This window comes from Thermobia domestica, chromosome 1 (genome assembly GCF_964235325.1).
Source record: "Thermobia domestica chromosome 1, izTheDome1.hap1.1, whole genome shotgun sequence".
NCBI classification, from domain to species: Eukaryota; Metazoa; Arthropoda; class Insecta; order Zygentoma; family Lepismatidae; genus Thermobia; species Thermobia domestica.
The window spans coordinates 117,934,296-117,950,131 of record NC_137454.1 but is presented as its reverse complement, the minus strand read 5'-3'; the positions used below and the strand labels follow the sequence as shown (position 1 = coordinate 117,950,131).

Sequence of the window (15,836 nt, the reverse complement as noted above, 5' to 3'; positions counted from 1 at the left end):
GAATGTGGGATCTCAAAGTCCGGATATTACCGAAGGTTGAGAGCGATCCTAGGAAGCAGAATCCTTGGAGCAAGAAATATGTATGGCATAAACGACAACGGAGTGACGTAGGAGGTCGGGTGCAGCAATCGTACAGTGCGTGTATGGTAATGGAGAACGACACATATTAAAGACTAGCAGCGTTCACCCCGCTTCGCTGGGGTCACCCTGGAACGCAATAAACTTTGTTACTTAGATAATTTTTACTTTTTCGCTTTCAAGTGATATGATAAAAACCATAGAAGATTGGAGTAAATGTTAACATTATATCGCCTGTCATTTATGTTAACCCGCCGAGTGACACGGTCATGTGGGTTGCATATAAATACGGTTAGTTTTAGCTATGATGAGCTAACAAAGGATTTGTACGTTATGGACACTTGAATGGTCAATTATCTCAAGACACTGGTAATTGAAAATTAAAGTGATATGATAAAAACCATCTAGGGTCCAAATCTTAATAACCCCCCAAAAATGAAAGAAATTGGTTCAGCCGTATTAGCGTGATGAGCTAACAAAGGATTTGTACGTTCTCTTTTATATATATAGATAGACATGACTGACAATTATTCTGGTAGAAAGAGCAAATGTACTTACATTAACAACAGATGCTCAAAACCTCGTCCCCTGGTTTCGATGCACACATGGCATCGCCGTAATAAGTTTTGTCTCATCCTCTCGAAGATGCCTAGTTTCGTGCTAATGATATCACATTCAGCGAGTATTCGAGCAAGGATGGTTTCTTCGTTCTTTGCAGGTGTATCGTAAACGAGAGATTTTGCATAACCACACAAGAAGAAATCAATTGGATTCAGATCAGGGGATCGTGCCAGCCAAGAAATAGGACTTCTTCTTCCAATCCACCTATGCGGGAAGGAATGGTCAAGGTACTGACGAGCAGCTACTCCAAAGTGTGCTGGGGCCCCGTCATGCTGAACCCACATACGTTGACGAACATCAAGAGGTACATCTAATAATTCAGGGAGTGTTTCTTGCTCGAACAATGAGTACACTTGGTACAGTTAAGCGAAACGGTAATAGATATAGTCATATAAGCTTGTCACCGACTATGTCTACCTAGATATTTACCCCAAATCTCTGTTGATGTCCATACACAATGGTACCATGGGGATTTTTGTCGGCCCGCACATAGATATTCCGGCTATTGAATACATCCTCTCTCGTAAAACAGGCTTCATCTGTGAAGAGTATCGCGGTATGAAACTGGTGTCGTGCAAATAGCGCTGGACTACCCATTCACTAAACACCACACGGGGTGCAAAGTCTGTAGGATGCAGGTCTTGAACTTTCTGTGGATGATAGGGTGTAATAGTTGTTGTAGGAGTGCTCTCCCACCCAGTACTGTGATCAACCTCCACTTCATGTGATAATGCTATAGTGCTTTTCAAAGGTTATTCTGCCTCACGATCAAGAACCTTTTATTCAAGGTCTGGAGTCCTGGATGTTCGTCTCCTTCCGCGGTCGTGAGGTAATGAGCGCAAGTGTACCGTTTCCCGTAAATGCCGAAATAGCCTCGGAAACATGGAGTACTTTGGATGTCGCCTGTCTGGATACCTGTTGTGATATAACCTTGCAGTTGCACGACTGTTTTCATTAGCTAGCCCATAGACAAACACCATATCTGCAAGTTCTTCAAACGTGGGTGTCGAATGACGCTTTTAACAAGACGAAACGTGTTTTGTTATGGATTACTAAACAGGGTTTTGAAGAAAAGATTTATGCAAGATTGCGTGTGGAGCATTGTACTTGTCACAGCGTCGAGAAAGAGGAATAAAACGCACCTTGAAGCTATTGATGGAATATGAAACTAAGAGAAACCCGGAGACACCAGTACAATGATGTCGTCGAACACGAAACCTTACATGATTTGGGATGGACTCCACTACACCTGGATTCAGATCTGAGTGCTTTACCACGAAACCACGATGCATCAAGGATGATATTACCTAGGTAAAAGGGAATGTTTACATATCAACGATGTTCGAACTGTGGGGTACAGGGACTCTTGTGTCTAAAGGTCGCCAAGTCTAGTAGACTATTGATAATGATGATGATGATAACTTACCCGGGGCCGCGGTGGCTCAGTGGTAGAGCGTTCACTTCTGGTGCTAGGGGTCCCGGGTTCGATGCCAGCCCCGCCAAGTGAACTTTGTGGTGGACAAACACCGTGTGCGTGGGTTTTCTCGGGGTTCTCCCGTTTCCTCCCACTTTCTTCATTCCACCATTTCATTCATCATTCATCATCACGGTCTCCTTTAGCCTAACCGGCATAATCGTGGGACGTAAAACTCAAAGATTTCATTTCATTTTCAAAACTCACCTCCATTTGTACTATCAGTAGCTGGTGCAACCTACTTTGAAACTACTGTAGCCATGTCTTTTCTAAACGAATACCACTGTGTACATCCTGTATTAATGTTGTTCGCTCGCGATATTTCAAACGGTTCTACGTACAAGAATTACAACACAGCTTCCACGTCGGATATTTGACTCCGGTACGAAGAGTATGTCCATTTCCTGTGAATATACCCTTATGCCTCCGGTATTCGTAATCGATTTCTACCTTAATCGAACCTCCAGATCCAATAATGCACAATTTCCTTTGACCCGTCCTTTCTCCGACAATTCATTCTTTAATTCTATTCATTTTTGTTCTATTTTGGTACATTTTCGGCGGGATATAACTCAGAACTGACCCATTCTCGGATAACAACTTCTTATCTTAAATCACTTCTTTTGTCCTTCTCTGTCATCCCTTGAAGTTTGACCCATCATTAAAGATACACCCTTTGTATGCATTCAAAATGCAATTCGTTCTTTAGAAACGAATTATCTCATTAGGCGTTTATGTTAATAGAAAGTTTTTTATTTGTAACATTAAATAATATAGAGGGAGAATTTCCTTGTCAGTTCAACAAATTTTGTTTTCAAGTTAAATTTAAAAATAAAATAAGATGGTTAGTATTTTCTATTAGAACATACATGAAATAAAGAGCTTGTTCTGAAGTTATTAATCACCTTCACCCTAAAACTGTAGTGATCAAAAGTATGATTCTTTTCATTACCATAAGCTCTTATTTGTTTTAAAATGTGATAATTTTTATGTATCAAACAAACTTAATGGTCAGTTATGGTGTATTATACGGATTTTTTCTAGAGTACACACTTTCTCCTGCAAAACACATATTGTAATTTAGAGATAAATAACAGCAGCTTCTTGAATCTAAATTTTTGTTGTTTTAAAAAATTATTTTACATTTGTTTAACTTATTTCTTATTCAGTGTATCTACGTACAATCAAACAAGAAACATCATATTACCGCTGCAGGGATTCTACCTTTATATTAGTTAACGTTTGCATTGCTTATATAGTCCTTCCTATATCGTATGTACAAATACGATTCATAAAAGTATATTAATTAATGGCCATTATTGATAAATAAAAATGAATAATTTTAATTTTTTAGGAAGTTTGGTTTACCAAAACTCCTTCTCTTTGTTCATGTATGTATTCGTCCGCTCAAGAGAAAAAAAATATCAAGAACCATGAGATCAATTAAATTCGCAAACTCGTTCCACAAAATATACTACATATCTTATTGCTGTACATTAATGGGATCACCTTTAAAGTACTGTTCTTGGGAAGGTATACACTGATGCCAGCTTTTCCACTCTTCCTAGCATTTTCGGAACTCTATTTCTGAAATGAACTTCAGACCTGCAGTCCTATTAGCCTAAATGCTATCAGTGTCATAAAAATGTCTTCCCTTAAACACCGTTTTGATCCTTGGGTAACACGTTAAGCGCCATGTACGCCCCATGGTACCGACATGTGGTTCGCCCGACGGACTGCGTCGGTTCCATGGGACCGACATGTCTACTCTGTTAGGTTACTTTCTTAGGAGGCCATTAGTCCGATCTTGTTCAGACTTCCCCATAGAAGGGACCGACACGGCAACTTCGAAAAGTTTTGTGCTAATGGTCCAGTAACATTGCATTTTATTTATTGTTTTCATCTTCAAAATTATATGTTGGCCTATTTAAAAAAGACGCAAAATTCACCGCAGCGCTCAACGTGATAAAGAAAAAAGTCATTGAGGGCAAGATCAGATGAGTATGGAGTAGTTTTGATTGCTGGTCGTAGGGAGTCAGCACTCTTCCATTGGACACGTCGTCGATTTGTTTCAGGGTAATAAGCAAAGATCCAGGTTTCATCATATATGATTATTACAGCCCAAAACTTCACTTACCTCTCCAACAGGTCTGTTCACATTTCCACCCTCCTTTGCTTTTTTTCATCAGTAAGGTCTTTAGATATCATTTTGACACATTTTGCGCATTGCAAGGTCTTCGGGAGAGGAAGTGATTAAAATGTTTTCTTTTAATATTAAATAACTTTCCTAAATTAGATTTAAATATATGGATTTAACAATCTTTTAAACATCTTTGTTAACAAGAATGAAGTTTAGTCTCTTTTATATTATTACTTAGATAGTTTCAAGCCTACAGAGATTATCAAACATCATTGAAATATGTGGGTGGACAATCTATAGCCTTTCTGAAAGAATATGGAGTACGCACGAATTGAAGTCGATTTGAATTTAGCGTTGAGTTTAGCAGTAAAGCTATAAGAAACGAGGACCCACAGCTTAATATGGAATCCGAATCACATGAGTTCCCACCGGAAATCGAACTCAAGTATCCCACGCCAAAGGCTTGTAGGCTAACCACACAACAACAAGGGAGCTCTGTGCGCGAATTGAAACAGTGAAACCTAAAGCAGAAAAACTACCAGAAGTAACGAAAGCTTTACAAAGTATCGTGATGGGATACCGGAAGTAATGGGCAAATTATGTTTCTCCAAGTTTGAACCACTGATTCTCTTGAATGTTTGAAGTGAAAATTTAGACCATATAGATATAAGAAGTTAAATACTGCATTGGAAACATTTGATACTGAAACACTCCCAGAATAAACCGAAGAAGGACAATATAAATATTGGGTTTTTGATGTAATCGTACCCAAAATCGTATCTCAAATGGATTCTCGGCTTGCAGAAATGAGTAATATTTGAGCAATTTTGAAACCACTCTCAGGATAAATACTTTGGATGACAGTGATGCAATCAAAAAATTAATTACAACCTATTGAGATTATGTGGGTGATAATCTTAAAAGAAAGTCGGTGTGTGTGCAGCTACTTTCTTGGATCTGACCAAGTCACAGAAAATAAACGGCTTTTACTTCTTCTTTTCAATGAGATTTAACAATTGAAGTCGCAATACTTGTATTTCCTGAACTTTGCATTGCTCTCAGGATTTTCATTACACTGCTAGTTACTGTTGTTTCAGGTGAGAGGTTAGTAAATTATCGTTAAATCAAAAATTATTTGAGATAAAAGAGCCCATCTTTAAGGTCACTTTATTCGTGTTGACATGGGCAAATATGTTTAAAAATAGTTCCACTGGATTCAAAATTCTCAAATTGTATGAAAAGAGCAACTAGAAATGTAACCAAATCTGGACACTGTTACCATTGACATAAATAATTCTTCAAAGAGCCCAAGCTTGAGGTTATTTTTCTCGTGACTCCAGGTATGGATATGTTTAGAGATATTTTTATTCGATTCAGCGTTTTTCAGTTACACATTTATCCAAGCGTTGACACTTTTTTACTAGTGGCATTAACGTTAATTCTTCCAGTCAAGAGAAACTACATCATCTATCACTGTTGTCAATAGAGCATGTAGGCCTACTTGTATCTAAAAATGAACTTCCTTCAGGTGATTAATAACTTCATCAGCTGTAAGAATAGAAGATTGAATGTTCCATCTGCTGTTGTACAAAGGTGTTCAGCCTATAGTACCTATGGACAGCCCTTAATATCATGAGGGTATCTTATAACTATTCCGCCAATGACTTTCCTTCATGATAATTTTTCCGTCAATGAGAGCCAAAACTTGTTTATTTCAGCAACTAAGTTAATTGTAATGCAGCTCGTGTAAAGCCTGTTCACCCTCTGTAGTAATCAGATATAAAAGATCAAAAACTTGTGTCGTGCGCGATATGTATTTTTGTTGGATGTTTGCAGGGAGTTCAAAACTAGTAAGAGTAGAAAGCCCCTTTTACTAGACGAAGGACACCAATATCATTTATAAAGAGAGATTGTTAATAGTAGAATTTTATTCGGATTTATATTTTTCTTAATACAGTTTGTACAGAATTCAGAGATCAAGGTTCCAATAGGAGCCGCCTAGGAATATGAACCAAATGCGATGTGATGTTACAATCATTACTTTATTTCATGCTTCTGGGTGCACAAATTCTACTTCTTGTGTGTTATCTCTGAAGAAAGGTTGGTGTGGGATATTAGAAACGAGTTAGAATTAGCAGAAGTGTTATATGAGATCAGCTTTGAGCTTCATAATTTAACATGTGTACTTTTGTTACAACTAGCACTTTGTAACTTTGCCTATTCTTGTGACTGCCCAAATTGTATATACATTTATTTAGCATAGTATATAGGGTCTACGGTGGCTCATTAGTAGAGTGTTTAGCCCTTAAGTCTCTGATTCAATCTCAGCTTGCGCCGAGTGAGCTTTCTGCTGAACAAACACCGTGTCCGTGGGTTTTCTCGGGATCTTTCCTGTTTCCTCCCACTTTCTTGATTCCACCATTTTTCTTCATTCTCATCGTCACCCTCTCCTTTGGTCTACACTGCATAACCGTGAAATATAAAACTGAAATATTTTATTCCATTTTCTTAAGTATATAACACCCATTTTTTTAGTCGTAGAACAAAACGGAAAAATAGAATATTATATAACAGAAGATATGAGTAATATTAAAAACTGTGTTAAAGAAAAAGTGCAATTATATCAATTCATGAAGCTAATGTGATATTATACCTGGCAACCCTTAACTTTTACATAAAATGTGTGTGAATCTTCATGATAATGGGATCTGATAAAACACAATGAAAATACTGTAACAACATATTCACGAAAATTGACTTCCGGTAAATAACACCGTGGCAAACAACACGCCCTCTTTCGCTTGGCAGTTGCTCTCAAGGTTGAAAAAGGTCCTCACTTAGCTGGACTCCTCATTTATCAGGTCCCTAATTCAGTGGCACTTCAGTGTATAGGACAAATAACTTATCAGTCTATATAGATCGTATTGAGAAAACAACAAATTAAAATGGTTGAGGGCAATTTTTAAAGCACAGTTTTCGAGAAAATAGGAACGAAAAAACAATTTCCGTGGTGCTTAAATATAATCGTTCCTTCCCAATAATAATTTGCAGTTTTTAGTTCGCTGGAAAAAAAAGGATATTTGTTTACTATGTAGGCCTACTAGAGGTGGGCCCAAAAGCTTTTTTCTAGGAAAACCGAAACTAGTTTTTAAAATTTCAAGAACCTATCCAAAACCGGTTTAAATTTTTAAAAAGCCAAGTTTTCTATCAAAACCGGTTCGGTTTTCTATCATATGTTTTTCGGGGGAAAATCGAAGCAGTTCTAAATAAAAAGCCGAAACTGGTTTCGGTGAAAAACTAGAAATGCCGTTTTTTTATTTTCTATATTTCTAGAAAGCAGTTTTCGTTTTTATTTTTTATAAAAACCGGTTTTACCCACCCGAAGTAAGTGTGTGGAGCATAATACAATGCTAACTAGTAGGTTGTATCTATTGTTTGTCTTTCCCTAATGATAACCTAGACACTCCTTTACAGCCATATTACAACCCCACTTGAAATGGTATTGATTTTTACGCTAGATAGTTAAGATGGATCACCACCCGGAAGTCAGTACATATTTTAGCTCATTCCCTTAACTACTGCGCATTTAAATGTTACATATTATAAATATTGTACTGTAAGATAAAGTTATGTTTCAGCTACAATACAAGACACTGATTCATTTGGTTGTGTCTTCTGATATCGAATAAGGTAACAAATAAAAGAAAATATTTTATTCGTTTTACAATGAGCACACAAGATGGCACTTGCTGTTAGATATTACTAGAAGTGCTGAATTTTATGAAATGTTTATATGAATGTGTAAAGTACTTTAAAGTAACGATCTTATTACGAAATAGATATATTGTTTGACCGTTTTTCGTATCATATTTCACATTTTATTTAAATATTAATTTACATTCCGTGTAACGTGGGTTCCTTTCACCACGGCATGGCGCGCCCTCAGGTTGCGGATCGAGGAGAAGGCCTCTAGATATAGAGGTTAGCTGCGAATATACTGAAAAAGCAGTCGCGGACAGCCGACTAGGAGTGGTCCTCCAGCTTGGGGGTTTGGGTAAGGCTAACAACCTCATCCTTTAAAAAAAGCACTTGTTCAGAAATATTCACAAAAGCCTCGGACAAGGACTGATAACTTGGCACGACCGGACCTCAGCGAAAGAAAATGGACATGAGATTCGGAACATGGAATATTAGAAGACTTTATAGGGCAGGCGCGTTAAAATTCGTAACGAGTGAGTTAGAGAAATACAGGATGGACGTAGTTGGAGTTCAGGAAGTTAGGTGGGAAGGAAATTGATCTGTGAATTCCGGAAATTTTACGTTCTTTTACGGGGAAGGAAATAAAAATCACCAGTTAGGAACAGGAGTTTTCGTTCATAAACGAATATTACCAGCAACTAAACGGGTTGAATTTGTTACTGACAGACTTTCTTTTATTACTCTTAAGGGACGGTGGTGTGATATTATTGTTTTAAATGTACATGTCCCAACTGAAGATAAGGATGACGATATAAAAGACAGTTTTTACGAAGAAGTGGAACGGGTATTTGACCAACTCCCGCGATACCATATGAAAATTCTATTAGGGGATTTCAATGCGAAGATAGGACGAGAGGATATTTTCAAACCGATTATAGGGAACGAAAGTCTGCATAAGGAAAGTAATGACAACGATGTTAGACTCGTGAACTTTGCAACATCCAAAAACCTAATCGTGAAGAGTACAAAATTTCCACATCGCGACGTTCATAAATACACTTGGACATCACCAGACGGAAAAACACATAATCAAATTGATCAGGTTTTAGTAGATAGAAGAAGGCAATCTAGCATAATTGATGTTCGGTCGTTTAGAGGGGCTGACTGTGACACTGATCACTACCTGGTAGCAGCGATAATACGAGAGAGATTATCGTTGAATAAAGGTAATATACATTGTCCGAAAACGGAGAGATACAATTTAAAGAAATTAGAAAAGAGCCAGGTAAGAGAGAAATACCAGATTGAAGTTTCGAATAGATTCTCGGTTTTAGAAGATTCGCAGTGCACTAGTGTTGAGGATAACTGGATTGAAATTAGAGATAGCATTAAAATTTCAGCAAAAGAAAAATTGGGACACCCGGAAATACGTAGGAACAAACCATGGTTCGACCAGGAATGCATAAAACTAGCAGAGAAGAGAAAACAGGCAAAATTACGCTGGTTACAAAATCCGAATGAAATAACTACACAAAATTTCGCAGATATCAGGCGGGAAAGTTCCAAAACTTTTAGAACAAAAAAACGCTGTTTTCTGAAAGCTAAAATTAAGGAACTTGAAGAAAATAGTAAAAACAAAAACATCCGAAACATGTATAAGGGGATCAGCGAATTTAAGAAAGGTTATCAACCTCGTGCTTATATATTAAATAAATCTGACGGTACAGTTCTCACTGATACGGATAGCATCTGAAATAGATGGAAAGATTTCTTTGACGATTTGTTTAACACCGAACCAAAAAGTAGTGTGCGTGGAGAAAAGGAGATACACACCGCAGAACCGTATATTCCAGAACCCAACCGAATAGAAGTAGAAACCGCTTTAAAGAAATTAAAGAAACACAAATCTCCGGGTGTAGATGAAATTCCGGCTGAGTTAATTTTAGCTGGAGGCGAGAAATTGTGGAACAAGATACACAAACTCTTCTCCTTATCTGGGACAAGGAAGAATTGCCACAAGAGTGGAAAGAATTAATCATTGTCCCAATTCACAAGAAAGAAGACAAAAATGACTGAAATAATTATCGAGGCATTTCTCTTCTGTCAACATCCTATAAAATCCTTTCAAATATTCTATTAGCAAGATTGACCCCATACGCAGATGAAATTATTGGAGATTATCAGTGCGGATTTAGGCGAAATCGATCAACTGTCGACCAAATATTTACTCGAATAAAAATTGGGAATACAATACCCCGGTACATCAACTAAAATATTTATTGATTTTAGAAAGGCGCACGAGTCGCTTAAGGGAAAAACATTATACAACGTTCTTACAGAACTTGGAATACCGAGAAAGCTAATAAGACATGTTTAAATGAATCCCAAAGTAAAGTCCGGTTAGGAAAGTTTTTGTCCACGAGCTTTCATGTCGAAAATGGCCTGAAACAAGGAGAGGCGTTGTCGCCATTATTATTTAACTTCGTCCTGGAATACGCTATAAGGAAAATCAAAGATAGCAACCAGGGCCTACAGTTGAACGATATTCACCAGGTTATGGCATATGCTGATGATGTAAATTTAATAGGGGATGATAGGAGAACAATAGAAAGAAATGCAGAGATCTTATTAAACGCTTGCAGGAACGTGGGTTTAGAACTAAATGTAGAAAAAACTAAGTACATGGAAGTGCGTCTAGACCGGAATGCGTTAAAATATTAAATAATACTTTTGATAAAGTAGATAGTTTCAAATATCTAGGATCAATATTAACAGAGGAAAATCATATTCACGGAGAAATTAAATGTCGACTAAAAGCAGGGAATTCGTGTTACTGTTCGGTTCAAAAGCTCTTGTCGTCGTGAATTCTGTCGAGGAATTTGAAGCTAAAATATACAAAACGATAATCATGCCTGTTGTTCTGTATGGTTGTGAAAAATTGTCACTTACTCTGAGGGAAGAACATAGACTGAAAGTATTTGAGAACAAGATCCTGAGACGAATATTCGGACCCAAGAGGAACGGGAATGAGGAATGGCGGAAACTTCATAACGAGGAAGTACATAATTTATATCGCTTACCCAACATTGTTATTGTCGTCAAGTCTAGGAGGTTTAGGTGGGCGGGTAATGTAGCTAGAATGGAAGAAAGTAGAAACACTTTCAAAGTTTTGACTGGAAGACCAATCGGAAAACGACCATTAGGAAGACCTAGGCGCAGAGGGGAAGACAATATTAAGATGGATCTCGTAGAGATTGGAATACAAAGTAGAAACTGGATGCAGTTAGCTAAGGATAGAAGTCGGTGGAGAGCTTTTGTGAACGCGGCATTGAACCTCCGGGTTCCATGGGCCATAGAGTTAGTTAGTTAGTTAGTTATTAATTTACATTTCAGGAAATAGGTTTTGAGAAGAAGCTTGCACACGTTCCACCGCCAGATAATAATCAAAGAAGGTCTTCTTTCCAAAGACGTGTTCTGGATACTGATAGAAGTGGTAGTCAGTTGGAGAGATATTGGGGGAATACGGTGGATGACGAAGTGTTTCACTACAACTCATGGAGAGTCTGCATGGTTCTTTGCGGGACAATTTCGGATACCATGTCTGTTAATCATTGGTGGATGTTTACGGGAAAATTTACAAGGACTTCATGGAAGTCAGCACTGTAACGATCTCCAGCGATGGTTTCGTCTCGATGGAGAAAGACGTTATGAATCACTCTTACCACAAACCGTCGTGCCAGAAACATGTTTTAGGATTTGGAAACCACCTTACATGTTGATCGGAAATTTTCCCGGTATTCCTTACATTCAGAGAACTAGACATCTCCAGATGGCGATTCTTGTTGTTTATTGTCAGGTAATGTGGCAGAAATAAGTTCAGCTTTTCACCTTACCGATTGCAGGGAGCCATCGAACGACGGTATTATGATATATACCTTACTCGTCTCCAATGATACGAATACTTTCCGACCACGGTGTTCGTGAGAAGTTCATCCGAACTTGATGATGGTCGGTGCCCACGGGGTTCATTTTGCAATGTCGTGTCACTGGAACTAAATTTGACAAACCAACGGCGAATTGTGCTCTGGCTCAAATGTACATTTAATGTTTTTTTTTTCCTTTTGGCGTGCAGTTTGAATCGTAAATAAAAATCATTTCTTCGTTCTCAAGGTGCACTTTCACACAATCTCTTTAACAGCCCATTGCCTCCCGACTGTCTGGTTAACCTTGTCTGTTTTCCAGCCATGTTCAGATTTTTTGACATTTGTTGCCTGACCTTAATATGCTGATGTTTGTTATCGCTCAGAAATTTTATTCGTACCAATCTAGTAATTTCCCGTGAAATCTTTTAAGTTTGTTAGTTATGACATGACAGATTTCTCCTGTACACACGTTCTCTTAAAAGCTATGAAGAGTTCTATGAGCATTGAATACTGGATTATAGTAGTCATTTGCAAAGTAAAGTCACTCTGTCATTTATGGAAGGATAAGTTTTGGCGATCTAGAAAAGTGATATTGATAAATCGGATCTAATAATAATAATAAAACTTGACTTCAAACAGTTTTGAGCTTCCTTTCACTGTCCAAGTTTTTTCTGCCTTTATTTCTTAAAACGTTTATATTTCTGGAAACTTTGTTATAGAAAATGCTGCTTCTTCTGGAATATAATTGTAGTTCTTGAGGGAAAATTTTCCAGTACGTACATACTGTACTTTCTGGATAGTGATAGCAAAATATTTTGCATCCGACAGCGAAAGTGCAAAAACTCGTAACTCATTAAAACCAATATTTTGCAATAAAACCGTACTGCTTTTACCACAAGAAATGCGATACAAGGTTTTAAAAAGGTAGTTTTTTATGTTTTTTTATTGGGTTTTCATTCACGAGTTTTTGCACACGTAGACTTAAATTTGAGAAATTGAATGTAACCAAAATCTAAAATTCCATAAAAGTGGAGATACGAGGTTTTACACTTTCACCGTTATGCTGTACTGGACTGGATTAGTAACGCGATTTAAGTAAGTTTGAACATTTTTTTCTAACTCATCACGAGCAACTTTAAAAAAAAATCATTCACAAGTCAGAACAAAAATATTATTCACTACTATTTGTTAGCAGAGCGAAAGATAGAAGTACACATTACATGCGCTTCGAGCCTGGGGCCAATGAAGCAGATTAATTATTAGTATCTCTAACTCGAAAGCGTTTGGATGTTTTAGTTTTGAATTAAACTTTAAAAAATTTGAATTATTAAACATGGTTTTTACTTTCAATATGTATTTCAGCAAAAACAAACACTCTTTTTCGGAATTTCAGTGGTTTGAATTATTCAATATTCAATTAAGCAAAATCTACTGTACTTTTTTCAGGACTAATGGTATTTGAACACGTTCTTGCAATAAAGAAGTGCCCAACGTGTGGTTGTGCATTTGAGTTTGTTCCTGTTTGTGCCAAGAACGAATACAATAGATATCGATGGTTTGGCAGCAGATGTGTCTTGGATTGCGTCAACAAATGCAATCGAAAAAGTGAGTATTTATATATAGGCTACACATATATTTGTAGAAATATTTCAAACTACTTTTTATGAAAATTTTTATTTTTACTGCGTATTCCTTTGTTTTTCTAATGAGATGCTTAGTGGAAACAAGATAACATTTAAGACATTTTTTCTTGAGATCTGAACTCTAAATAAAAAACACAATATTGCAGAGTGAACCAGTAATCTTGAAAATACACACACACACGTAAGAAATATGAGTATGCTTTAGGAGATTTATTTTTAAGATTATATTTATAAGAAATATAATCCTTCCACTCCAATCTTAAGCTTAATCCTTCCACTTTGTGCGAAGTTAACTTCAGGATATTTTATCGAACTAAAACGTTTTGAAAGAAAACTATTCAAAATATTGCTTTTTGGACATAATCGTTTTTCGATTTCCAAAACATTTAGTAAATCATATTTTTTCTTCTAAAAGATTAAGTGAATAAATACATTGAAAAAAGTAAATATTCGAATCAATTGATGCAACTGAGGATATCAACATTATTCTTAGTAAGTTACTAGTGTTCAAAATTGATACTGGGTACTTTTGCGGGTGGATTTTGAACGTACCCCGAGGCAATTCTTTCCTAGAAGTTGATGAAAAATATTTGTTTAGTTTTTCTTATTTCACATAGTTGAGGTTAAGTTTATTTATTTTCTCATTACAAAGTTTTTCTTCATGTAAAATATATACACTTTTTTGAAAATGTCTTTCGAACAGGAAACAAAATTCTGTTCAGTTTTATGTGTAGAGTTTCACAATATTTAACAGGTTCGAAATCTATTAAAGGCTTGTTTACATGTCTTGTAAAATATTTTATACTTTCAAAACATTCACTTCTCTGTATTTCAATTGAACAGTTTGATTATTAATATTTTAAAGATAATTTTCACGAACAAATATATAAATAAAACTAACTATTGCCAGAACACAAAATGTCTATACTAATGCTTAATACAAATTAATGAACGTTTTCAGTTGTATAAAAAATAGTGATGAAATGAAATTTCTGTGGTTAATAAAGTGAGTAAATATACGAGCATTTATCGTATTTGCAAAATGCAAATAAATACGTAAGAAATATATAAAATTAAGGAATATAATTATATGAATCCTTTTGTTTGTTGTTTTGCAGGCTATGTGTTCCAGTACATGGGTCGATGTAAGAACAAACGAGATGTAGATCCTCGGTTTATGCCTCGTGATGAAATAAATATTAATTTCACCTCCTGATGTACTGCATTATTGTCTTTGAGGAATAATGGTGGTATAGTGAAATCTGTCGAACTGATCATACGTCCAAATTTTACGCTTTTTTAAAGAGTCAATACAACGTTATCTCAGTAATAATATAGTAAGCTATAGTTATACTAAACTAAATATATATTTCATCATCTCGCACCATGTTAAAGCTTTCACATAAATATCTCATAATCATGCTTATTAATTATTTTTAACGTGACTAGTGTTTTTTATTCACTAAATGAGTTATAGCATTATCATTGTATATTACCCAATAAGAGTCAAAACAGACACTGAGCATGAAGAAAAATATATAATCACTCCCTCCATAGTATTATTTGCTAAACGTAGACAAAACAGTTGGTTTTCAGAGTTTGTGGTTATATATACTTAATTTTATATTCCTAAATAAAGGGGAAAATAACGTGATATTTTTATACAATATTTAAAATAATGTTTGTAATTCAACTTTTACATAATAATGATCTATTTGCAGTGACGTAATGATCACAATTAGACAGATTTTGCTGTTAACATTAACAAAACATCCAATTATCATCTATGGATGTCCGATGCATTTAGCTTCTGTAATATCTACATTATTCCTGGTAAGATCATCCATCCAACTGAACTTAACATCTGTGCTTTTTCTTAAAAGGAATAAAGTTGATTAAAATTGTGTCCTTTAGCAGCTGAACTGTTCGTTTTCATTTTTAAAGATTTCCTTTCGTATAATACTAAAAATTTTTATCCTTTTTTTTTTTTTTGAGATGTTTGGTAGCTGTTGATTTTCACCTTAAATTACATAAATCACCTTAAATTACATACACTTTTTACCTCTTCCAACCTGTACTTTGAACAAGGTTGGGGAGCTTTGGAAAGGAAAATGGGTATACAATTATCCTTAACTTATTGATATATTTTTAAACGTACAACGCTTCTGAAACTCGAAACAAAATTCAATGACGTTACTTTGAGAATTTTCTCTGGTTTTGCATACGTTGTAGGAATTAACCATAGGCATTGATGCTGG

General features: G+C 36.0%; 1 long non-coding RNA gene across 2 annotated transcripts in view; it reads left to right on the top strand.

The window, feature by feature from the left end:
* Positions 1-15,500, top strand: part of LOC145688326 (uncharacterized) — a 101,486-nt gene extending 85,986 nt beyond the window's left edge. For both annotated transcript variants that reach the window (XR_014131877.1, XR_014131876.1), the window contains exons 2-3: positions 13,382-13,540; positions 14,697-15,500. This is a non-coding gene — a long non-coding RNA (uncharacterized LOC145688326). The remainder of the gene's footprint in view (positions 1-13,381; positions 13,541-14,696) is intronic.
* Positions 15,501-15,836: the final 336 nt, after the last annotated feature.